We start from the raw sequence: 24903 nt of genomic DNA on the forward strand, positions 1-24903 counted from the left end.
CATGAGTGATGTATCGGACCTGCAGTGTCGCAAACACGGTCAGCGCGAACGCACCCAGTGCGATGGCATTTCTTCATCACAAGCACGACGCACTAAACAATTGCAACACCTTCCTGCGTTCGAAGTCTAATTTTCTAACTGCACACAAGAGCCCTCACCCGCCAAAATTCGATAACTGCGTTGTCGTTGCGATATCCATCTGCGATCGCTGTTCGCTCAGCAGCAGAGGCAATCGGCAAGGACATCGGAGTGAACAACACACTCAAATTCGGCGTACATGCACACGGAGGCACCTTCACTGGGCAAGCGGTGACAAGCGATGCATCGCTTCACAATGCATCGCGGAGACTTCGCGCACGCAGATAAACTGGTGCATTTTGACTGTGCTGCGTCACTACGGACCCTACAATACCGCACAGCAATTTTGCAGCGACAGCCGTTGCACCCGTCTCTATGGCTATACAGTGTCGTTTCAGTTTGTAAAAGCGGTCTCATTAAGAGCCGCGTCCGTGAAAGCACCTTCGGTGAACAGCCATACCGCAGCGCTGCGTTGCCATTCCCCTAATAGACAGGGAATGGACACATCATTGTCATGACTGACTTTATGCGTCATTATCGCATCGAGTTTATCGAGAATAGCACTGTAGCGCGCCTGGCGACTGCTCCCCGTGTGAATTCCATCGTGCGTGCGACCCTCTAGAATGTATCCGCATGTAAGCTTTCGCCACTCGCGGCAAAAAAGTGCAAAATTTAATAATTCACTCGATGTCCGTTTGTCATCACAAATTTATAGCGTTCAAAACGAAAAACCGATACTTTAAGAAATAAAATGTTTGTTATTTTATTTACTGTATTTCAATGTATTCGATTGTGGGAAAGTGTAGGTGCAAGAATGCACCCCATGTGCACTGTTCGCATTCGACGGACGATAGAAAGACAATGCTCGAAAGAGGAGGCACGCCCTTGACGCGCCCGAGAAAGGCGTGGCAAGCGGCTCACGGCAAGTGTACAGCTAGACAGCGGGACAGTGACGGTATTGCCAAATTGCGATAAAATACGTTGATAACAATACGCGGCGCTGGCACGTTTTGTTGCGCAGTCCTGTGTGCTTGAAGCGCGGAAGCACTGTGCAGCGCAGGGTGCGCTCATGTTGTCATACGCGGCTTTATCTCGACATTTCTTTTTGCCTGCTGTTATTGCACGTTCCTTGCTATCTCCGTTCACTGAATGCCATCGAGGAAACTCGGGTAAAACTCGGGCGAACGAGAAACTCGGCGCATCCTGAATAGCACCCCAGGTTACGTGTTAAACTGTTGTACTCAATCTCATAATCACATGGGAATCTGTTCATCAGACTATCTGAAGTAGAGCACTGCACGGGCCGGTTTTTCAGGTCCGGGCCTGCATGGCCCGAGCCCGAAAGTATCATGCGTTGGCCGGCCGAGTTCTGTTCGGCCAATTAGCCATTTTGCCTATGCGAAGCTAGCTCGAGTTCTCGGTTATTGTGAAGATACCGTCACTTGATCAACGGCCACGGGGCGGTCTTCAAGCTGCATCAAAGCAGGTTTTTGCCCTGCGTCGCTTTTTGCTGGCTACTTGATAATTTGACTGTGAGAGAAATAAACATTTTCTTACGAGCCGAACACGCACAGCTTATTATGTGAATATTTGGTATGAAGATAAATCATACAATAGACAATTAGGAAAATAGGGAGGGATCAGGCTGGCAACAACCACCGGGAGTGGCAAAACACCTGCTTACATGTAGGGATGAAGTTGTAGAAAAGCACATCGGTTGATCACCATGCTCGTGCTCTAAAGTGTGCGGAAACATACTATAGCGAAGGCACAGATGAACAGTCCCGTACACGCCGAGGCCAGCCATTTCATCTGACTTTTGAATCTCATATAGTCATTCGAGTGTACCTACAGTGATGGAACTCGCGCCAATAATTTTGTCGCGAATGTAAATTTAAATACGATGGTTACTGGCTTGCAGGAATATCATAATACACGGCCACTAGAAGCTTTTTTTCATTGAACAGAAATTGTTGACCCGCAAGGCTAACACTCATCATATTATATTTTCAAACGGATCATGCCATTTTTATTGCTTTATTCGTCTTCATTATAATGATGTCAGTTTTTCAATCGACAATTTAGGCATCCTTGTTTCGAAATATATGCAAATTTGGAATCTGTCTACTTGTGTTTCAGTACAGAGCGTGTACAACGTAGGCAACGTAGGTTTTTTTCTCTGTCAGATTAAAACGTGACCTGCTTGTTTATTCACGTAAATTCGCAGAAAACGCACCAGTGCTACAAAAAACATATGCAAAGCTGCGAACACGAGGGTTGAGCCACTTAACGAGTGGAAATATCATTCAAAATAACAATTTACTGAGACAATACAATGTTCTGCATTTCTGTTTTGTTTTTCACATCCTTCTCACCGATGTTGAGACATTTTGCAGCATCCGCATAGACTTAAAGTATTGATCTAAGAACAATGGACAGTTGAAAGTCTCAATTTAATTGGTTGGGTTAATTGTGAAATAAAGTGCGGCAGAACGTTTAACTCGCTTGAAAATATAACGAAGGAAAATAATGGAAACCAGTAGTGAGTTGCCCTATGCCTTAACGCACAAAAAGTTGTAAATGAACATTTCAGAGTTCATTTGACACAATTTTATCTAAGTACTGTAAGAACTTATTTAATTTTTCTTTTCCATTAAAATGATCACGCCGGAAACGAACATATTTTTGTGCAGCAACAAAATATTGCAGCCTAATCTGCCTCTAGGCTCGTCTTCCGCTCTAGAAAAATGTAACAAGTTGTACCGAAACTCATCGCATTGACACCCGTTAAAGGGGTTGAGACATCAAATTGCTGGCTTGCGCGTTGTTTGTTTCAAACGTTTCTTATTGCTCCAGAAAGCAAGATACACGCTGGAAGGTTCATATATTCTCGGCAAATAATTTAATATCGCATTAGGGTGATTCCACGAGAGATCAACACGGGTCCAAAAATTCATATTTTAGATTTCATTCAATATTTTATATTTTGTGGGCATATCACTCGGTAGTACGAAAGTGAACTTTCATTCTTTGAGAACTGGATACTTTAGGAGAAAAAAATATCGAAATTCTTCAAGTTGCAGGCGCCATTTACATGCACCGGGCATTCTCGCAAATTCACAACAATGGCAAATACAAACTATTACGGCTACAAAGAACGCATTTTCTTGTGTAAAACGTATACGTAAATAAGAGTCAGCAAGCGTTGTTTGACGCTTCTGTGCATAACGGAAGTGTTCTAGAAAAATTTCTTAATTTGCTACACTTTTCGAAATTTGCTATATTTACGAATTTTTATCTACTAAACTAATGAATGTAGTCTTTTGAAATTTGGTAGGCTATGAGACTTTAACCTGTTTAACGATTGTGCTAAATATTGTTGCTGTAGCACAGATTTGCATTTTTACAGTTTGCCTCAAATGTGAAGTTTTGACGAAAATGAACACTATTTAAAAATCAAAATAAAAAAAACCATCGTTAATTTTTCTCAAAATTTCGTAAACAGCTGTCCACAGACACTGGAAAAAGAACATTAAAAACATCTTGCATTATTTTGTTTTTAATGACATTATATGTGGTAGAAATGAGAGCTTCGCCGGGATGCAGCAAGGTGCTAAGAAATGGGGACATCGGGGTAAAAAGAACGTCCATTAGCCCCTGACTTGCCTAAACTTGGTCAGGATTGTGACACAAGGGTAATTTTACCCTTATGCTCAATACTTATGCATAAAATACCGTTTAGTACAATACTCATTCTCTTGAATGTGAGTAAAGATACGTCAACAAAGCAACCTTTACGTGGCTCGTTTTATTTAACAAGTGTGCGTAGCTTGCAGCGCAGATAATTGCAGATTGAACGGTGAACTCCCTGTGCATGTACACAAGTAACAAAATTTACGGCAGGTAAAATTCTCTAAAAATTTCGTACTCGCCATGGCTCCGTCGGAAACGTCATTATACAGTATAACCTAAGATACGGTGATGGGAGGGGGGGGGGATGGTGTTGGTTAGGGCTTATTTAGCTGGCAGATAGTGCCAGCGGTTGCTCTCTTCTACCGCCTCTTTAAAAAGGGGGTTGAACAGGTGGAAAGAGGCGTGACACATCCTCTCTCCGAAACTTATGTGTTTTGGGAAACATTACCTGTTCCGCACACTCTTAAGGATAATGGTCTACTGTGCGAAGCCTCAAGCAGAGCGTTTCTGTTTTTGTAGCGTTAGCTACACTGGCCTAGCCAAGCCCGTTTCGCGTGCACATCAAGAGCCGTGCTGCGCATGCGCAAGGATCAGTGATGTCACACGGCTTGCGTACCGGAGCCACCAGAGCCGGCACATCTCGCGCACTCCGCCGCCGCCGGTCTGCGCATTCCAGAGGAGTGACGTCGTAGCCGTGGTAGACGCACTGGCGCCGGCGCTCGCTCGCTGTGCAGTCGCCGTCTGACACTGCGCTGGAGCCGCTGCGCTTCTGAATGGCGTTTGCCAGTGTGGTATAGCCATGGAGAAGGAGAGCGCAAATGCTGCTCAACAGCGCAGAAGAACGGAGAAGCTTGACTCATCGGATCCCGAAGTAGTTGCCTGGAAATTAGCGGTTGAGCGTAGGGACAACCAGGAAAGCTAAGAATAATCAGCTGAACCTTTGCTAACGCTACGTATATCCTGGCATAGCCGAGCTAAGCCACTGCAACTTTTTATTGAAGTGTTGGCAGGCACAGATGAATTGTTCCGCGTTAACAGGGAGGGGAGGCGGGGGGGGGGGGGGGGTGTTTGCGGAACTAGTTCTTACTCTATGAAACAGCGTATAGCTTCTGCGTGACGGATTCCTTGAACCACTCCAGGATGGTGAGGTGATATTCAAAGTGCTAAAACCACTCCTGGATGGTGAGGTGATATTCAAAGTGCTGAGAAGTCTTTATATAAGGGGTGATTCATTGGCACTCTTAATTCAATCTGCTGCATCATTCCCTGCAAGTCCAACATGTGGCGGTATCCACTGAAACTTGAGAATGCAATGCCTATTGCTGAGCTCCTTAGCTAACATCAATGACTGTCGGCCGAACTTGCTGCCATACAATGCACGGGATAATTGTTGGAGCACCGCTGGCAAATCCGAAAGGATGATAGCGTGCTTAGTTTACGAAGCGCTGCAGTAATGGCGGCTCCTTCCACATTTTAAATAAGACCAACTGATCCAGAGGGCCAGATTACGCAGATCTAATGAAGTGAATCTAATAAAGCTTGCACTTAAGAGGAAGCTTTCGCTCGGGCCCAACTCCGATGCCGCCTATTCAAATACATGGGAAACGCAGAAACGATTTCCTGAGATAACCACTGGGCCGATTTTACTGAAATTTGTTGCACATGAGAGAGAAAGGTAAATTCTAGTGACTGTCGGACGTGAAATGTAGATTTATGGCCTGCATTATTTAACTGTAATTTTCAAGAATTGGTAAGTTTGAAAAAAATAGAAGCACGAAGTTTACAAATTCGTAGCTCTGCACCTATATAAAAGATATCGCAGATCTGTGAACGGCATCTATTAGAGCATTCAAAAAAGAGAAATTTGATATGCCAATTTATTTCTTACGTGAATTCGTTACATAGTTTACAAGGATTTTTCACAAGTTCTACACACAAAATAGTAGTCTATTTTAAAGCCATCTAGAATATAGCAATGTTGTACACTAAAGATTTTCTATTCGGTGCAGTTTACAAGATTGTGATATCATGTTTCATTGCTGAGTTAGAGTTGTAAATTTGATAGTTTCGTTTTCTCAAGCTCTGCTATTTTGTCAATTTTATTAAACAGTTGACGACTTAAATAAAAAAATCGCAACCAACAGCCACTAGAGTTTCACTTTTCTTTTAACTGCAACAAACGTCATCAAATGTGGTGCATTGGTTGCAGAGAAAAACGAATTCTCGTTTTACATGTATTTAGATAGGAGCACCCAAGCTAAAGCTTCCTCTTAAGGCGGCGGCCACACCGCCAGCAACTTTCAACGTATTTCGCTTTACCACCTGTTTGCCACCGCCTCCCACGGACCCACTCCCCATTCTACTACACTCTACCAACTCGTTCAGACAATTTTCAGAAGAGCATCATCTGAAAGCACTAACAAAATATGGGCGCGAATATGGGCGCGAATTGTGCTACACGCAGTAGCGCAATTCAGAAGGACGTCAGCACGCGAGACAGAAGGACGTCAACACGCGACGTAGATGGCGTGGTATGGTGGTAGATGGCGTGGACGGCCCTCTAACTGGTCGATGAGAGGTCGACTTTCAGCTTCGTCACACTGCCATCTGACCATATCCGAGGTAGTAAGGACACCCAGGAAGCCGTCGTCGTCCTCTAACTGTCGACTGACAGATTCGGCGGCAGCACACGACAACGTGTCGGCGTCTTCGTGCTTGCGGCCAGAGTTATAAACTATAGTGACGTCAAATTCCTGTAGCGGCAAGCTCCACCGTGCCAGTCGTCCTAAAGGATCCCGTATGTTCGCCAACCAACATAGGGCATGGTGGTCTGTCACCACTTTGATGAGACGGCCGTAGAGATAAGGGCAAAACTTCGTGATCGCCCAGACGACCGCGACACACTTTTTCTATTGTACATTGTACGGCACGGGACAGCGAGCGGCTAGCATAAGCAATTACTCTTTCAATGCCGTCTTGACGTTGGACGAGTACTGCGCCAAGGCCGATGTTACTGGCGTCAGTATGCACTTCGGTGTCAGCCTCTTCGTCTAAATGTGCCAGGACGGGTGCTGACTGCATGCGTCGGCGTAGTTCAGCGAAGGCCGCCTGTTGCTCATTCGTCCAGGCAAATGGCGTGTCATGCTTGGTAAGGCGAGTCAGAGGTTCCGCAATCATCGAGAAGTTGTCGATGAAGCGGCGATAATGCACACACAAGCCCAGGAAGCGTCGGACGGCCTTCTTGTCGGCAGGAGGAAGAAAAGCTGCTACAGCGGCAAGTTTGCCGGGATCGGGTCGAACTCCTTTGGCGCTGACGACGTGTCCGAGAAACTTCAGCTCTTCATAACCAAAGTGGCACTTTTCTGGTTTAAGCGTGAGATAAGCGGATTGGAGCGCTTCTAGCACATGCCGCAGGCGATGAAGATGTTGCTAAAATGTTTCAGAAAAGACAACTACGTCGTCAAGATACACAAGGCAAGTCTGCCACTTCAATCCAGCGAGGGCAGTATCCATCGTTCGCTGGAAAGTTGCTGGGGCTGAACACTAACCGAAAGGGAGCACTCGAAATTGGTAAAGGCCGTCGGGAGTCACAGAGGCAGTTTTCTCGCGGTCTCGTTCGTCTACCCGGATCTGCCAATATCCACTTTTCAAATCGAGTGACGAAAAGTAATGGGCACGCCGCAGTCTATCTAACGAGTCGTCGATATGTGGGAGTGGGTTCACGTCCTGTTTAGTTACGTTGTTGAGCTTCCGGTAGTCGACGCAAAAGCGTAGCGTTCCGTCATTCGTTTTGACAAGAACGACCGGAGGCGACCATGAGCTGTTGGAAGGTTCGATCACGCCGTCTTCAAGCATCTCTTGTACTTGCGTACAAATCGCTTCGCGTTCCTTTGCCAACACGCGGTAGGCCTGCTAGCGTATCGGGCGTGCGTCGTCGCATGTGATGATCCTGTGCCTTGTAACTGAAGTCTGGCGTACCTTAGACGAGCTTGCGAAGCATGCCCTGAATTCAACCAAGAGCTCGTGCAGTGCTGCCTGTTTGTCTTGAGATAACTCTGAATTAATGTGGATGTTGCCCAGTGACTTGTCAGCCATCCTCACACTTTATTGTGTCACACTTTATTGTGTCACACTTCATTGTCAGCCATCCTCACAACTTTATTCGACAATAGGTGTCGTTCAAGGGGGGAGGTAGTCTGTCAGGCCGTGCCTGACAGCCACCTCCCCGGCTCTGTCCACGGCCGGAGCTGATCCTCCAGGCTTGTCCCGGCGAGGATATTATTCCATGCCCGGGATGAGAGAGTGGCCATGAGAGAGTGGGGGGGAGGGTCCTTCCGACAGTCCCAGATAATGTGGTTGAGAGTGGCGATCTCTCCACATAGCTTACAGTGGGGGTCGATTAGCTCCGGGTATATGTAGGAGATGATCTGGGGGCAAGGAAACGAATGCGTCTGTAGGCGACGCCAGGTGATTTCTTGACACTTGGTGAATTTAGGGTGAGGTGGTGGTCTCGATCATCTCGAGATTCCATAGTAGGTGGTGATGTCACTGTAGGAGGTCAAAGGTTCCCTATTTGAGTCCTCCGGGTCGGAGGCCTGTCCCGCTGCTCAGTGGACGAATCCTCGAGCATGTTGGTGGGCAGCCTCGTTCCCCGGATTCCCCGAATGGGCCCGGGACCCATACAATTTCGATGGGGCAAGTGAAAACCTCTGCGTCATCATCGTCCTCCCCGCTTCCATACTCATGGGGAAATTGAGAACGAGAAGAAAGAAGGGGGTGAAGTAATCGTAGCGTTGTAGGAGCTACGATGCCGGCCTTGGAGTCGCTCAGAATTGTGGCGAAGCCTGCCGTTGCTGCAAGTGCGATGGCGACCTCTTCCGCTTCAATTGCGTTGGGGGCTCTCAGCAAGCATGCTGTGCGTAGACGTGACTCGCAGTCCCGTTTGTTGGGAAGAGATACCACGCTGATGGCGAAGTTGTTATTGGTTGGGTATTTGGCGGCATCTACGTAAGCCGCTTCAGGGTTAGACCCCTGAGTTTCGTGGAGAGTCCTTGCTCTCGCTTTTCTTCTTCCATGTGGTGGCCGGCCAACATGTTCTTTGGCATTGGCTTGATGAGGAATTTCCTCCTAATTTCTGGCGGAATCATGGCAGGGTCATTGCGCGTTGGAGAAACCCTGTGGCCAATGCGGTCCAGGATGCAACGAGCCGTCCTGCTTCCTTGAAGCCGGTATATTTGCGCAGTCCTTTGCGCTTCTAGGAGTTCCTCCAGGGTGTTGCGTAGGCCCAAACTGAGGAGGCGTTCTGTTGAGGTATTAAGTCCCAGGGCGGTCTTATAAGCCTTGCGTATCACGTGGTCTAGGCGATCGCGTTCGGTTTGTCGGAGTTGTAGGTATGGCAAAGCGTACGTGAAACGCGGCACGACAAAGGCCTGAATGATCTGGAGTAATTCCTTCTCCTTCATGCCCTGCCTGCGTGCGCTTACCCTGTGTATCAAGCCAGCTGTCTGATTTACCGATATGGCAAGGCGGTGTAGTGTGATATTGTTGTAGTGGTTTTTCTGCACGATGAGGCCAAGTATCCTAATGTGCTCCACTTGGGGTATTGGCGTGGCATTAACCAGTACGTTGATAATGGGTAGTGGAGATTTTATTCTTCGTAGGTCGGGAGGTCGGAGGATCATCAATTCAGACTTGCTTTGTGAACATTTGAGGCCTGCGGCACCCACATGATGGACGACTACGTCCGCGGCCCTCTGGAGAGTCTCCTCGATCTGCCCGTCTGACCCGGTGGTCGTCCATAGCGTGATGTCGTCCGCATAAAGTGTGTGGCGCAGGGCGGGGATTGCGTCCAGCTTGGGGGGTAGTGACCTCATTGCGAGGTTGAAGAGAAATGGTGAGAGAACGGCTCCCTGAGGGGTGCCACGGTCGCCGAGTTTGATCAGCTGGGAAGTGAGGCAGCCCACCTATAGCTCAACCGTTCTGTAGGAGAGATAGGTACTAATATAATTGTATGTGCGCTCTCCAGGTTGTAGCGCGGCTAGACTGCTGAAAATGGTGGAGTGCTTCACGTTGTCGAAGGCTTTGTGAAGGTCGAGTCCCAATAGAGCTTTGGTGTTTTCGCCACTGTCTGGTTTGATGAGGTCATGGTGCAACTGGATGAGGGCATCCTGGGTAGACAGATGTGCACGGAAACCCAGCATCGTGGAGGGAAGAAAGTTGTGCTCTTCTGCGTAATTTTGTAGGCGACAGAGCACAACGTGCTCCATCAGCTTACCCAGGCATGAGGTAAGGGAGATGGGTCGGAGGTTGCCGAGCTCGAGTTTCTTGCCCGGTTTCGGAATGAAGGAGACCCTGGCGTGCTTCCACTCTGCAGGTATTTGGCCGGATCTCCAGCATTTATTCATGTATTTGGTGATAGCCCCCACTGATTTCGAGTCGAGGTTGCGGAGCATTTCGTTGGTCACTCGATCTAGACCTGGTGCCGTTGTTGTGCGCAGCCTATGGAGTGCCGCGCAAACCTCGGTCTCTGAAAAATCAGCATCGAGTTGGGGGTTAGGGTTTCCCCGGTATTCTGGTAGCGCCGTTCTGGTGTTACTACCGCCATTTAAATTGGCTTGGGTATTGATATAGATATTGGCCAGTTCGTCAAGCAACTCCTCGTCCGAGCCCGGATATTGGTGAATGATGAGTTCAAGACCTTTTCGGGTCTCGGATTTGGTGCTGTTAGAATCGAGGAGATGGCGTAATAGATGCCACATTTTTTGGCGCCCATTTGACCATTCAGACTGCTACATGTTTGTTCCCACTGCTGACGTTCAAGCGTGGTGCCATGAGTTTCAATGTCGCGTTCTAACTTCGCGATTCGTCGTCGGAGTTTCTTATTGTGCCGTTGCCGCTTCCACCTTCGCATGAGGCCTTCTCGTGCCTCCCACATGTGTAGGAGACGAGAATCTGTGGACGCTAGATTCTCCACACTCATTTCCTGCGTTACGGTTGTGACGTCGCTCTTTAGGATCTTAATCCATTCTCCGAGGCCAAGAATTGTGTCGGGGGCTGTTTCCCCCCGATACTGGCGGAAGTGATCCCATTTGGTTATGCGTGCCGCCGTGCGGGTTCGTTTGTTAGGTGAGGTGAACACTATTGTGACTAGGATGTTATGGTCACTGCCTACCGTTAATCCAATATTTTCCCACTTGGCTCCCGTCACATTTCTGCCCAGGGTAAGATTAGGGGATGTGTCCTTACATACGCTGTTCCCGACCCTTGTCGGAGGTTGCTGTGGATCGTTGAGCATAGTAAACCTTGTATCTTGAATCATTCCCCATAGTCTGGTCCCTTTAGTGTCCGACTTGGGGTAACCCTAATCGGGATGTTTGGCATTAAAATCCGCGGTCACGAGTAGTTGAGCGTCTTTGGCTATGCAAGATGCTTTCTTTTATGTGGGAAAGAAGTCGGCTCCCCTGTCTCTGGGTGAGCTCTAAATGTTAAGGATGAAGAGAGCCATGTCCCGTCGTTTCTTGGGCAGGATTTCAACGAGAGTGTGCTGAATGCTGGCACATTCAATTTCATGCTGCACAGCTGTCAGTTTACGATGCACCAAGACGGCCGTGCAGGGGGGTCTCCCAGCTGGTTATATTCTTTGTAGTCAGGGAGCTTTACGTTGCAATTTGTCTCTTGTAGCGCTATGATATCAGGAAAATGTTTGGGTTGGTTGTTACCCACGTGTTGAATAAGTAGCTGCAGATGACCTTTCTTTTTTTTGGAAGCCTCTGCAGTTCCACTGCCACACCATAAGTTTGGTATGTGCAGTATCCATGGTTATTTCACTTGTATGGGCTGGGAGCCCGGCTGAGCCGAGGCGGTCCGGCTAGGTTGAGTGTCTGGCATTCTGGCCAGCAGAGTTTCTTGTAAACCATTAATTTGGGCGACTATCTTGGATTCCAGCCTTTTTTCAAGGGAGTTAATAGCCTCTTGCACCGTCTCGTGTACCGCGGTGGTTATGTCGGCTTCTGCATGTAGTGACGCTGTGGTAGAGGCGGCTTTGCGTTTACCGGCCGCTTTCTGCGCCGACCCTGACTCGCTATTGCTGGTCGAGGGAGTGGTGCAGGTTTCAGTTTGCATCGGGGTAGGGAGGGTGCATTGAAAGAGGGGGATGTGGGGGACATATCCTTATTAAATTTTGTTTCTAGTGTTTTGAATATAGCCTGTTAATTGCGCTATCTGGGACTGCAAGGAGGTGATATTGCTCTTAAGTAGGGCATTCTCTTTGGCCAGCTCCCTCACCTGGGGGTCGGTTGATGCGACGGTTCCGTCGGTTTGGTAAAGCCCGGGGGCCCCTGGTCCGAGGCCACTCTCTCGGGCTGCTGTTGGCTGCTGGATGACTGCGGCTGTGTCGTAGTGGCTGGCCTCCCGGTGGAACGAGATCTTCGACGTCAGGCCGAGCGGGATCTCGAACATCTCTCGGAATAAGATCGCGAGCTTCTCCGCGAGTCCCGGGATCTTGATCTGGATCTGCTGGCGTGTCCTTGGTGTCGGTCCCCTCCTCCATCTCCCATATTTGGCAGTGGCGGAAAGGAGATTGACCGGTCCTTTGAGATCGAGCGGTTACCACAACCACTCTGTTGAGAACCGGTGTTGGTAGAGGTGGGAGTAGAGGTGGTGATGGAGTTGGCCCATGTCAATGAAACCCGGGCTTGTCCTGCGGTGTGCTTACTGGTTGCGTTGTTTGCAGAGCGGTTCTTGCGCTTCTTAACGAAACGATATTTGCAGTTAGATCTGTACGTGGAGTGCTGTCCGTTGCAAATTATGCAATGGGGAGTGCAGGTGGGTGTCGATCCTTCGAGTGGTGGGGAATGGTCACCTCCGCAGCGTTGGCAGCGGTCTTGTCGTGGTTTGGGGCAGACATCAGTCCGGTGGCCTGTTGAACGGCAGTTGAAGCAGGCCTCTACCTCGTTGTGAAAGGGTAGAAGGCGAAGTTGGACCCCGTGATAGCATATCCATCGAGGTAGTTTAGTGTCGATGAGGGTGACCAAAATATGGGGCGTTTTTCCCATGCGTCGACCGTTCACGACGGATAGCGTGGGATTGCTTGCCTGGAGATCTTCCAGGATGGCTTGGTCCGTGAAGTCGTCAAAGGCATGGTACAGTATGCCCCGCAGAGCATCATTCGGAGGCGGGGCGTAGATATGGACGGCGAAGGTTTTGCCGGAGACTGTGAGAGAAGTGATCCGCAGATAGGCTTGTGCACGAGCCGACTCCGCTACGCTGAGCGTGAAGGTGTTGTTGGTTGGGTGAATACGCACCATGTCACGCGACGCAGGTGGGAGATCTTGTAGGTTCGCTGCATGTAATAGTGCGGTGTAAAGATGCCAAGGTTGAAACTTGGTGAGGTCCACGGGGGCTTTTGGACGACCCACAATGTGAATCGTATCGGCTGGAAGGCGCGGGAGTGGAACATGAAGCCGTAGGGAAGGAGGCGAAGCCTTTGTTTGCTTCGGTGGCCGTGTCGACGAAGGTGAGGAAGCCGACGCGTCGTTTGGCGTTGCTACGGCGGCAGCGGCGAGACGCAACGCTGCGAGGCGTTTCTCTTGGGCGCGAAGGCCTGCTATAAGTGATTGCCATGTACTTAACAGAAAAATTTATGGGGCGTAATGGAATAAAATGAGCGTCTGCAGCTCCAACAGTATCCCCTATTAATATTATTAAACCCTTGTCTTCAATGAGCCTACTGGATAATTATTAGGATAGGAACTTTTCCTTGTGTGTGTTGAGGGCTTTACTAAATGCGTTAGGAGCAAGTTTGAATTTTTTTGAGGCTACAGCACCAAGTAGTTCACAAGAAAGTTTCTCACTACTAAGCGACAATGGGAAAGAAGCATTGTTGCTAATATTCAGTAAAAGTGACGCACGCTGTTTGCTGCGGTATGCATGAGGACACAGTTCCCTTTCTTTTTGCTTTTTAGTTTCGCAAGTTTGAATTTGACTGTAGCACGCTGATGCCTACAAGATGAAGAGAAGACACAATAAAGCTTGCTCAGAGTCAGTTACTTTAGCGAGCCCTGCTCAGATTCTGATCGAGATGTATGAAGCTATGTATGGACTAAATTTACTATCACATATTTCTACTACTAGCACTAAACTTAGTACTAAGTTAAAGAAACAGAAAGATACTAAAGAACTCTTCCCCGATACCCAACAACAAACAGCGTGCTTGTGTGTGTGTCACTGATGCAGAATGTAACTAACACTTTAATTGTGTTGCCTCAAAAATGAACTTTTTTGAGAACTACCCAATGCTCCGTCCCCAAAAGAGGTACAAAAAAGCAACCTCCTCCCACAGTGGCTAGTAAGGCTGCAGCTAAGCCCCTAACGCATACAATGAAAATCATGCAAGTTATCAATTGGCTAGATTGCCATGCAGCGCATAATACAGGATGCCATTGACCCATGGACGAAAGCCGTATCCCCTGCCGCGATGAGTGCTGCAGGTGCTGCAAATGACATTGCAAGCAATTATAACAATGCTGACACTGCCATCCTAGACACGCTGTTCTGCGTAAGTAGCTGAAGGGCCTCCTGCAACAACTTGGCATCCAAACAATGCCATCACTGTGGAAGACAAATTGGAGTCAGATCTATCACCAAACTTGCCAAACGGGTGAATATGGTCTCAAAACAAGCACTGGTCTTGCAGTTTTGAGGCAAACCAATGAATGCACACAGGTTGAGAAGCAGCAGAAAGTTCGAAAAACTGAATTGCTAAACTTGATTCAGGGTATCAAGGCAAGAATATGCCACCGACACTCAAGGCAGGCAGATGGATTTGTTTTGTGCCCATGTGAACGAGTGAGCCTGATGCACAAGATCGCATTAAATGCTCTACCAATTCTGTTGCCTCAGATGCTGCTGGACACAGTGCCGTGGCAAATAAAGACCTGAAGTGCCTTCAGAAAACCAACTTACTTGGTTGGTTTTGCTTTCTCGTTTTTTGATCTGCTATGCACTCCTTCCGAGTCATCATTATAGATGCAGCATCTGCTTTTTAAGTCTTGTTTTTTAGTTTATTATTTGCTGGGCCAGCGCACATATGCTTCAACCTACCTTCACATATTTTTAGAGGCAAGCGTCATGCTGTGCGATAATCTGGATTGTCTCTTATCACCTCTGGTATACTAGGCCGTACCAATCTGTCATGGCACATGGCTATGATGTGGTTGTGTTAGGGGGTCCTGGTGACTCCAATGTTTGGTTGCTTTATCATTAATGTGATGCCCCATGATGGTCTTGTTCAGTACTTATAAATATCACATTTCTTCAGTAAACTGCAGTTGAAAGTAAGCGCCAAACCCGTGTTTACGCAAACCGATCTTTGCTCTATCATTTTCCAGTGATTATGCTCTCAGTAACGTGCTTAAATAGATTCTCATTTTCTACGGAAATTGTTCATGTGTGTCACAATGGCTCATAGAGAGATTCAGCTATACCTTTGCAATCCTCCACCCTTGAAACCCCTATTCATTGGCTTACAGTAATAGTCCGAAAATCAATTTCGATCCTTTACAGACACTTTCGCCCATATTTTCACTGCACATGCTTTCGCTCTTCCCTTATATACTCACAATTTTCTAGTTGCCCCATGATCTTCGCAGCACTCTACAAGTGAAACAACTTATTTCATGCTCAGTAATTCCATTTCAGTAAGTTCTGTACTAGACATTAGCTAATTCTTTTATTCCTTAAAAATTTAATTTCTCTTTCATAGCAATTACTGCTGCTGCTATTAGAAAATAGCAAACCTAATTTTTATAATGCCTTCAATGAATCAACATATTTATCATTTAGCCTGCATATCACGCATGCAGCTCTTCTGCAATGTTTCACCTTAATCCAAAATTTAGCTATCTCGATCTAGATGCAGATGCTTGCTATGCATTGCCCTTCTTGTGATTACTTTTATATGTGCACCTATGATTCATCGCAGTGTTCTTAGAGTATCACGGATGAACATCAGTTCTTCCTATTTATGGAGGTGGTGTTATGCAGGCAGTGTCTGACAAATTGAACATATTTCCTAAAGTTCGGAAAGCAGACACAATTCTATATGAAGGAAGAATAGAACCTAATCACCTCTCTTTCTCATACAATCACCCAATGAATATATAAACAAAAGAAAAAGAAAATTTTCTTTTAGTTATATATAACCTAAGAGTAACTCACTACTCATTAGTTTGCTGAGCTATCCACAACTGTAACTGTTGCAGCATGTCAGAAATGCTACAGTGGGTTGCACATTATGTTTATCATCAGTAAGTGAGCATTTTCAGGCATCAAGCTCAGCATATCAAAGATATGATGCTGGCCTTTGGGAGGTTAAAATGTCCACAGGTTTGGCCATCAATTCCATCCCGTATGATATCGGCCACATGACAACACAAAGGCATCCAAATGAGCTAACATGTTCACATCTTCAATGCCTAAAATATCATCAGCAACTTTCCATTTGTTGTTGCTTATATGAAGACCAAATTTACATGTCCCTTGCATGTCCTTATGGCAAGAATATCATGATCACAAGTATTAATTTCTATAATTATGAATTCAACTCACTCTAAAACATATTCTAATAAACGTAGCACTGACATATATACATACCTGGCCAAAATATACGCAGAGCCTAACTACAGTGTTGGCCAATTAAACGAGGAAATATAACTTATTTCACTTCTTAAAATATAGTCTGTGGTACTTTACCCAAATATGACTCGAAGGAAACTGCACAAATCTGAGTGGCGATGTGAGCTTGTTGGTTGTTCAAGTTGAAATGAGCGAGTTGTAGCGCGAACAGGGAACAAAGATATGAGAAGGCACAATGAAGTGCTACGTGTGTGTATTCTTTGTGCCTTCTCGTGTATTTTTTCCTATGCGCGCTACAATTCGCTCGTTGCACAAATCTGTTACCAAGCTTCTTATCGTCATTTATTTCACCTTTAAGGGCCTCTGTCAGGGCATTACGTTAGGGGCGGCATATTCATGCAGTCTCTAGCATTCACTCAAACCATTACCAAATGTTCACACCCTAAATGTATAATTGCTTTTAATGATGAACAAGTCGGCAATTCTATAGTGGGCGAGCATCGACAATACATATCCTGAACTCTGCAGTGACTGATCCGCTACAAATTGTCTTTGAGGTTCTTAAGCTAAGTGCTTTTGTACTTTTATGTTTAATAATGCACTACGTGAGACCATGAGTATACTTTATATGGCTTTGTTTTCAAATTTAAGTAACTTCAGGGTGATGAACACACACACACTTATGGAAACATGGAAATGAGAACCAGTGGGGGTTTGAATTTACCATGTTTTTTTCGATTTCCTGTGCATAGCCAGGAGGTGCTCCAGCAATGACACTCCCCTGTCTGCACCGCCCCATGGAGGCCAGCTGCCACTGAGATAACCACGGATTATTATTATTACCAGATATTAGCTAGCAGCATCACATATGCAAGCCGACTTGTGTAGAACAGCGCAAGACAGTTGAAGTGACATGTACATTAGGCGAATATTCATTTCAGACACATGTAACTGCAGTCATCCGTGTTGCTGACTGCATGTTTCTTTGCAGAGTAATGCAAATAGGCGTGCAGCTTACATGATATATGAAGCTCAAGTGCACTGTGTAGGTTATCAAGTTAGGTGTTGTTGTCTAGAGGTCTTTGTGATCACTACACGTGATGCGATATGCACTGAAATGTGATGGTAAAGAACCGAGTGCTCCCAGTCATTCCATGAACTCATACGATTACTGCAGCTACGTGATAGCAGAAGGCTGTATGCACTAGTTCAAAGAGCTACCTAAAACAGGGTGCATGCCATAATTGATTACATGAATCAGTGGAAAATGTCACTTGGTGGCTGCCACTAGACATGGGAATGGTTAAGTAGCACTGCAAAGTGCTACTCACTGCTGGTTCCTAATTCCTTACATAACATTCACTACGTCAGACCAATGCCACTAAGTCCTGACCTGACTCCCATGCAGATAAAGGTTACGCATTGCTGAAGTTGTGCTTGCAGGATGTGAAAAAAAGCTGTCCAAAAGAGAATTTAGCACATGGACAAGAATGTCAAAACGAAATCTAACGTCACTAAAGTTGTGGTATAGTGGCGTCATGTCACAGACCATTTCAATAGAACCATGAAAATTTCTGTTAAATTGAAAGCTTGCCTATATTGTTGTGTTGTACCCATGTATTAGTGCTATGACAAATGAAGGCTCTAAGTTGACATATGAAGCGACAAACTTAAAATGTTCACGTGCATACATGCTAAAAGGCAGTTTCCCTGTTTCATTGCATTTTCCAAACTCTTCGAGAGCTGTTGTATACTCTACGAGTACAAAGCATGGCTCGATAATACAATAAACAGCACAGTATGTGCTGCCGTGCTAACAAATTGGTAAAAGAAAAACAAGGAATGCTTCTGCTGTCATGATTTTACCATTAAGTGGGCTCAAATACTACACGAACACATGTATCGAAAAAAAATTGGTTTCAACAAATGCAAGCAACGTGTGGAGTCAGCCCTATTATAACAGTTACCAACTCATGAGAGCAGAAAAGCAGGTGAGAGCACACTGGCTCAGGCGGAGCCATTTGCCTTTCCTATAAATAAATCCTCACACTCATACTGATAAAGCTCATGCTGATACTCCCTTCAGTCACGGTGTACACATTTGTGCGTGCAACTTATTTTTGCCATTTCTGTGCAGCTGTGTCAAGGAAATGACCACAAACGCTAATTTTAGGGTAAATTAAACATTATGGTTACCTCAAGTACCTTCATTTCACTTCTCAGGGAAATGTATCGCTACCGAAGAGAGCTTTGGAGAAGGCACTACAGTGTTTGACGGGAGGTGTGATGTGGGACATTTCTGTAACAATTGCAAAATAATTTTCTTCTTTCTAGTAAAGCTTGCAACCAATAATTAACTTGTGCAGATAACTTACACTAGTGATTCAGTAATTTTTTATGAAGAAACCTATCATTACGGCGTGCACAACAATTAGATACTTAATCACTCTGTAATTATGGTGACTCAACATAATATGCAGTCATACTACCACCTTGACTTGCTCTTAATGGAGTCTGCAGCACCTTGGCATATATTTATGTAAATTTCATACATTTATCGACAGTCGATCATACTTCGTCACTGAAGAGGTTAAGTGTAATCGGGCAATTTTTTCATGCCAGTGTGATAATCGGGAATGCAGAACTTCAACGAGTTCCACTGAACGCAGTGTAAAGAAGGTAAGAGCAAATCACAACATTAAAAAACGCAATGACATGCCACAAAATATTTGCTGCAAAACCAGAAAAATGTTGGCTGGTATCAAAGTGGAGCCAATGCACACAAACATGCTTGATAATAATCTACTGGTAAGAGTTCGTGCAATTTCTTAGTCCCGATGATAGATTGATGATGATAAATAATAACTTAGCCTATAAACACATCCATGTAAATCTCGAACAACTTGAGATATCCATGAATCTAGCTTCCTGGATCTTGTGTTTTACTCATCTATACCAGATGTATACGCCAGATAAAAGAAAAACCTGCATGCATGCCGGCATCTCTATGATACGAGCACTTGGCAGTTAAATAATAAATCACACAGCTATAATTTCAGTCAATACAGAAAACAAATCAAGGTGAATACGGGTTCTTCAATAAGTTGTCCCAGACTGACCAAGGTGTTGTGTACTAACGATAAGCATTGGTGCACACGCTTCTTGGACAGCCCTGGGCAGTCCGGGGTGGTCAATCGAAAAGCCTAGTATACATATTGAAAATCAGTCTGCACTCCAGTGAGCTATACATCCCGAGAGAAAAAGATCTCCATTTGTGTTCTCCCTATTGACTGCTCCAACTTTCTCGGCAGCTAAATCTTCGTACACCTTGCTGGTTTGGCACATCCCATTTGCTTAGCTCACTGAGGAAAGACACTGGGCCTCTTCGATTATGCATTCCCGGACTGTCCGCAAACCGTCCGCGGCTTCCGGTCTGACTAGCCCTGACAGAAGAGCGCGTCACAGTCACGTAATCCAGCTGTCGGGGACTGTCCGAGATTTCGGTCGAAGCACCGCGACCGGAAGTCCCTCTCCTGGCTGCCGTCGTCTGCTCTTTGCTACTCGTAGATAGCCCCTACCCAGCGTTTTTATTAGCGTGGCCTCCGCAATGGTGCAGTCTGAGAGGCGTACTTCGCCGACACAACCATGAAGCTAGCACAGCGTAATCGTAGCCTGGGCGCGTAGAACGTTTTCGCAAAGCGCAGTTTATTACGTCGCGCTAGCCAGCTCATTGCCTGAGAAGTTTAAGTGGAATTCCCACACGGACGTAAGCGAAATCGTGGTGGTGGTGAAATGTATTTTTTGGCCCTAAAATTGCTGTGGAGAGACTCCGAAATGATGGTCGTGCCACGTTACTGTTCATGCACAAAGCACCCGCCTACATCCTCAAAGCTCGCGAGACCGTCTGCTAATTAGAGACCCGACGCGTGAGAGAGCGCGTGTACACCGTCTACTAATCCTGCACGTCGAAAATCAAACGCTCGAACTTGGGAGCAGAAAGGATCAACATATGAGTCAACAGCAATCCGCGAAGTTCCAATTGTATACCACCCCAGCTACCGGCGTGAAATAGCCACATGCAATATATGATTGCTTGCACGTACGCTAGTACCACTTACCTGAAAAGCAAAATTTACCTGCTTACTTCGTGAAACACATAAGAAAAACAAAAGCAACCATGTGCGCCTGATCGCTGTGCTTCTTTCTTTACAAAAAACACGAAGACTAAAGCTACAGCAATTAGATGGCTCGTAAAAAACTTGCATGATGGCACACAAAGCACCGATGTAACAGAAGCGATAACTCAATGCACAGTAGTTGCCGTCTGGAGCGCGCAAAGTACGCAGAAGCACACGGAATCTTTCACAACATGGCGTCAAACACCACGCGCGCTGCCGTCGTCTGCTAGCTACTTGCGCTTGTCCGAGCAAACATCTGCTGACAGCTCCAACAGTCCGCGGGCAGTCCGGAACTTCCGGTCCGTGAAAAAACGAACGCGCTTCTGACAACACTCGGACTAGTGGGCGAAGCTTCGGAAGCTGTCCGAGCAAAATCGAATGCAGCACAGCAGTCCCAAGCAGTCCGGGACTGTCAGGGACTGATAATCGAAGAGGCCCACTGCATTAGAACGTTTTCCTTGTCGTTTGAACTTTGCCCTAGATCAGTTCATTGCTGCACATCTATGCAGCCATCACATGAAAACAATTTAACACTTTATCAGTGACAATCTCTCTCATTTTTGGAATGTTGTAGTAATCTTACAGTTGAATGCAAGCAACGGCGTAAAAGTTCCTTCACTGCTAAGAATGACTGTTGGCAAATTTTACGCATAGCAGTTATATCCACTAGAGAAGAAAAAAAAAACATAATGCAAACAACCGCAGCTATGCTGTGTAAACATTTGTATAGCCTTTCATATGAAAGTGCCGCACAGTTGAGGCCACCTAAAAATACTGACAAGGAAGCTGTCCTGGACAGCTCTCTAGCTAGCGGCATCAGCAACAGCAGCACCAATAGTAATAACGAAAGTTGATAATTAATAATTGCATTTAGTAATGTCACCAGGGTGATTTCGAGGTCCGCCAGCATGACAAAGCCCACTAATATAAACGAAGTTGGTTAAAATTCGGCTACACGAATCGCCTAGCAGCCAGCCAGGTACACTCCGTCTCTGCAAAGACTATTACAAGGTGCCGCGCACACCACAGTGAAATAAATTGAAATGATATAACTACATCTAGCTCCAAAATTACAACGCTGAATTCAAACACATAAAATACAAGATATTTCATAGAGTGTAGCATAGCATGACTCGAAACAAGGACGATCGATCGAATAACGCAGACCTTCAATCAAATTAATATGACAGTCAGCCTATGTGCTAGTAGATCATTCGTACTTGTAATTGGGTTGACAGGGTCCGATGTACATACGCCCCGAACTCCAAGGCAAACATAGCAGTAATAGGGACTGTAGACGAAACTGAAGGAGCGGATTCGCCCGCTTGTGTTTTAAGCCCAAACCGCATTCACGCGATCTTGTGCGCGACGGCGACGAGCGACGAAACGGGCCGTGGCGCGAACAGATCGCTTGGACTTTTCGCTCAATCGCTCGCTTCTAGAAATCTAGAATACGTCGCTCGTCGCCCGGAAGTGCTATGAGCGACTAGCCAATAGCGCGAAGCCGGAATTGGATATACATCAGTCAAGTACTACCGATTGTCGCACGGAACGAGCAAACGACTAGATTTTGATATGTGCAAGGATAATAACGTAGTGCAAGACCTTTAGAAATATTTATGCTGCTCTTTACACTAAAACACATCAACTCAAATTAATAAAACAAGCGTCACGCCAGTTTCCGCGAGTATTTGTTGTCCTCATAAAGGCAACACCGGGGAGACGGCGCTCAAAGTCGTCGCTCGTCTCGTCGCTTGCATGCGGTACGACTTGTAGGCGACGAGCGAACGTGACAGCCATCTCCATCGCGTCGCTTGTCGCTGTCGCGCGCAAGATTGCGTGAATGCGGTTTATACTTTACGCGGTATCGCAACACGCACTGCTTCAAAATTATGCAAATAGCACATAACAAGAAGGGCGGGGGGAATTGTACGTACCTTTGTAAACGTTGCGACTGCAAGTGACAATCGCCAGGCACGCATTCTCTACGGAAAAGGTCTTCTCGGGCGCCGCCGTGTACGTACGTGGCCGCTCCATCAGCAGTGACGCGGTTTGTGCAGTTTCACGATGAGCACTGGCATATAATCATCATTGCACTGCGACAACGCGCAACCACGGTAATCAAAAGTTGAACCGTGCGCGCGACACATACAAACAAAGCGATCGCCGAGGGCCGCGCTGGTGAAGGCGCCCGCTGCTTCCCTTTACTTACAGTCGCGTTAAACTGCGTTGATGAGGACTCGTTCCGATTGCGTTCACGAATAACACACATACCGCGGAGAACATTGCGTTAACACGGATGCACGAACGAAAATTACACACGAAAACAGGCCTATGAATATGCTTCGGTATCTGACAGCTGCCGGCCATGTGCTGCCGGCGCAGCAAGCTTACCAGTGTTGCCAAGCGATACATTGCATTGGCCATTCCACGTTTGGTTTCGGTTTGGATTTCACTGAATGTGTCAAAACTTTAGCTTGGTGGTAGTTTTTGGCAGTATTTCATTTAATGGGACTTGAATAAAGTATCTAGATTGACTGATGAAGCAAACTTTTTTGTTTGTGCTTGTGCAGTAGCTGATATAACGAATAGAAATTCGTGCAGCAGGTTTCCTAACTCATGTGTTAATATTCCCAGGCTGCTTTACATAGACCGGTATATATGATTGCAAAAGTATATGTTCATGTTCTCTCTCAAAAAGTAGACATATTAATCGGGTGTGGTTGTGAGCCAACGTGCAAAACAATGAGTTGATTGTGTGTGTTTCTGCGATAAAATTCAATTCAACTCGTTAATACCTGCTCGGTGCAAGCACATTCATTTCGATCGAGATGCTTTGCCAATAGCTGCAGCGCAATTAAAGCATCGCATTTGTTACGTGCAGTAGCTACATCTCGTAAATAAGGCCATGCTGTCCGTCAGGCGCGGTGCTAATAACCCATACTAGACGGAAGTAGCGCACCCAGGATCTCTGCCAGGGGGGGGGGGGGGGGTTACATTTTTGTGTGTGTGGGGGGGGGAAGCAAACACTTTACATAATATGTAATTACCTCGCTTTAGCCAGAGGAGTCCAACAGCAACTCAAATGCCTAATAACTATAATATACTAAAATAATTATAATAAAAATTATAATAATTATAATTATAATATATAAGGATGATGCCAATGTTTATTTCTTCAGCGTTTTACTCAATGTAATTTAAGAGTGAATAAGTAAATAGAAGACAGTAGATGATAGAGTGTTTTTGTTAATCAGGAAAATTCGACCTCAAGCCATCTCCTGAATGGTAATGCCAATGTGCACAGAGCGCTGAAGGTGCATGTTGGACTGGTGGGGCTGGACGCGTGAGTGGAGGGGGGGGGGGGGTTACAACTACAATTTAGGTATACCTTTAAATCCTTATATGGCAATATAAGGCGCTTACTTGCAACCATATATGGCAGTAGAACGCATATTTGTACCCTTATATGACGTTATAAAGCCTTACTTGCAGTCATATATGGTAGTATTAGGCCATATCTGGACCATTATATGGCAGTATAAGGCCATATCTGGACCCTTATATGGCAGTATAAGGCCATAACTGGACCCTTATATGGCAGTATAAGGCCATATCTGGACCCTTATATGGCAGTATAAGGCCATATCTGGACCCTTATATGGCAGTATAAGGCCATAACTGGACCCTTATATGGCAGTATAAGGCCTTATCTGGACTCTTATATGGCAGTATAAGTCCTTACATGGATCCTTATCTGGCAGTATAAGGCCTTATTTGGGCACTTATATGTCCAAATATGGCCATATACAAAACATATAAGGGCCATATCTGACATTTTCGTAAGGGCAATTGCCGCTCTACCGAAGTGGTCTACGTTTCTCGTATGAAGCCCTTCACGCGGCGTTCCCCGTACCTTTAGGCAGCGGCCAGGACGGCCGCTTTCGCGCGAGGGAAATTAGTGTGGGCATTTATTGTGCACTTATTTATCATCTGTACGATATAATCATCATGCGTGTGCCCCTCATCTTCATCGCGTATGTGGGTGCATCATCAGCGTGGACTATGCCGAAGGCTGTTCATGCCGGTTGTGGACGCCGCCCTTCTTCGCCATGTCGTCTCTCGGGCTCAATAAAGGTCCGCCCTTACTGTGACATCACAATATCTTGAACGTGGACATTGTCTTTCTTGTCAAGTTTGGTTGACACGCCTTTTTTCTTTTACCCTAGGAGACTAGCAACCCTGTTTCGACGATTAATTAAAATACCACCATTCGCCGTCTTGCTGAGTGCCATTGTGCTTTCGAGTGCACATGGCGGTA

General features: G+C 46.1%; 1 protein-coding gene across 1 annotated transcript in view; it reads right to left on the reverse strand.

Annotated features, from left to right (window-relative positions):
* Positions 1-24903, reverse strand: part of LOC125945101 (uncharacterized) — a 94329-nt gene that overhangs the window by 50481 nt on the left and 18945 nt on the right. The gene's annotated exons all lie outside the window — the stretch shown is intronic.

Source organism: Dermacentor silvarum, chromosome 4, assembly GCF_013339745.2.
Source record: "Dermacentor silvarum isolate Dsil-2018 chromosome 4, BIME_Dsil_1.4, whole genome shotgun sequence".
Taxonomy (NCBI): Eukaryota; Metazoa; Arthropoda; class Arachnida; order Ixodida; family Ixodidae; genus Dermacentor; species Dermacentor silvarum.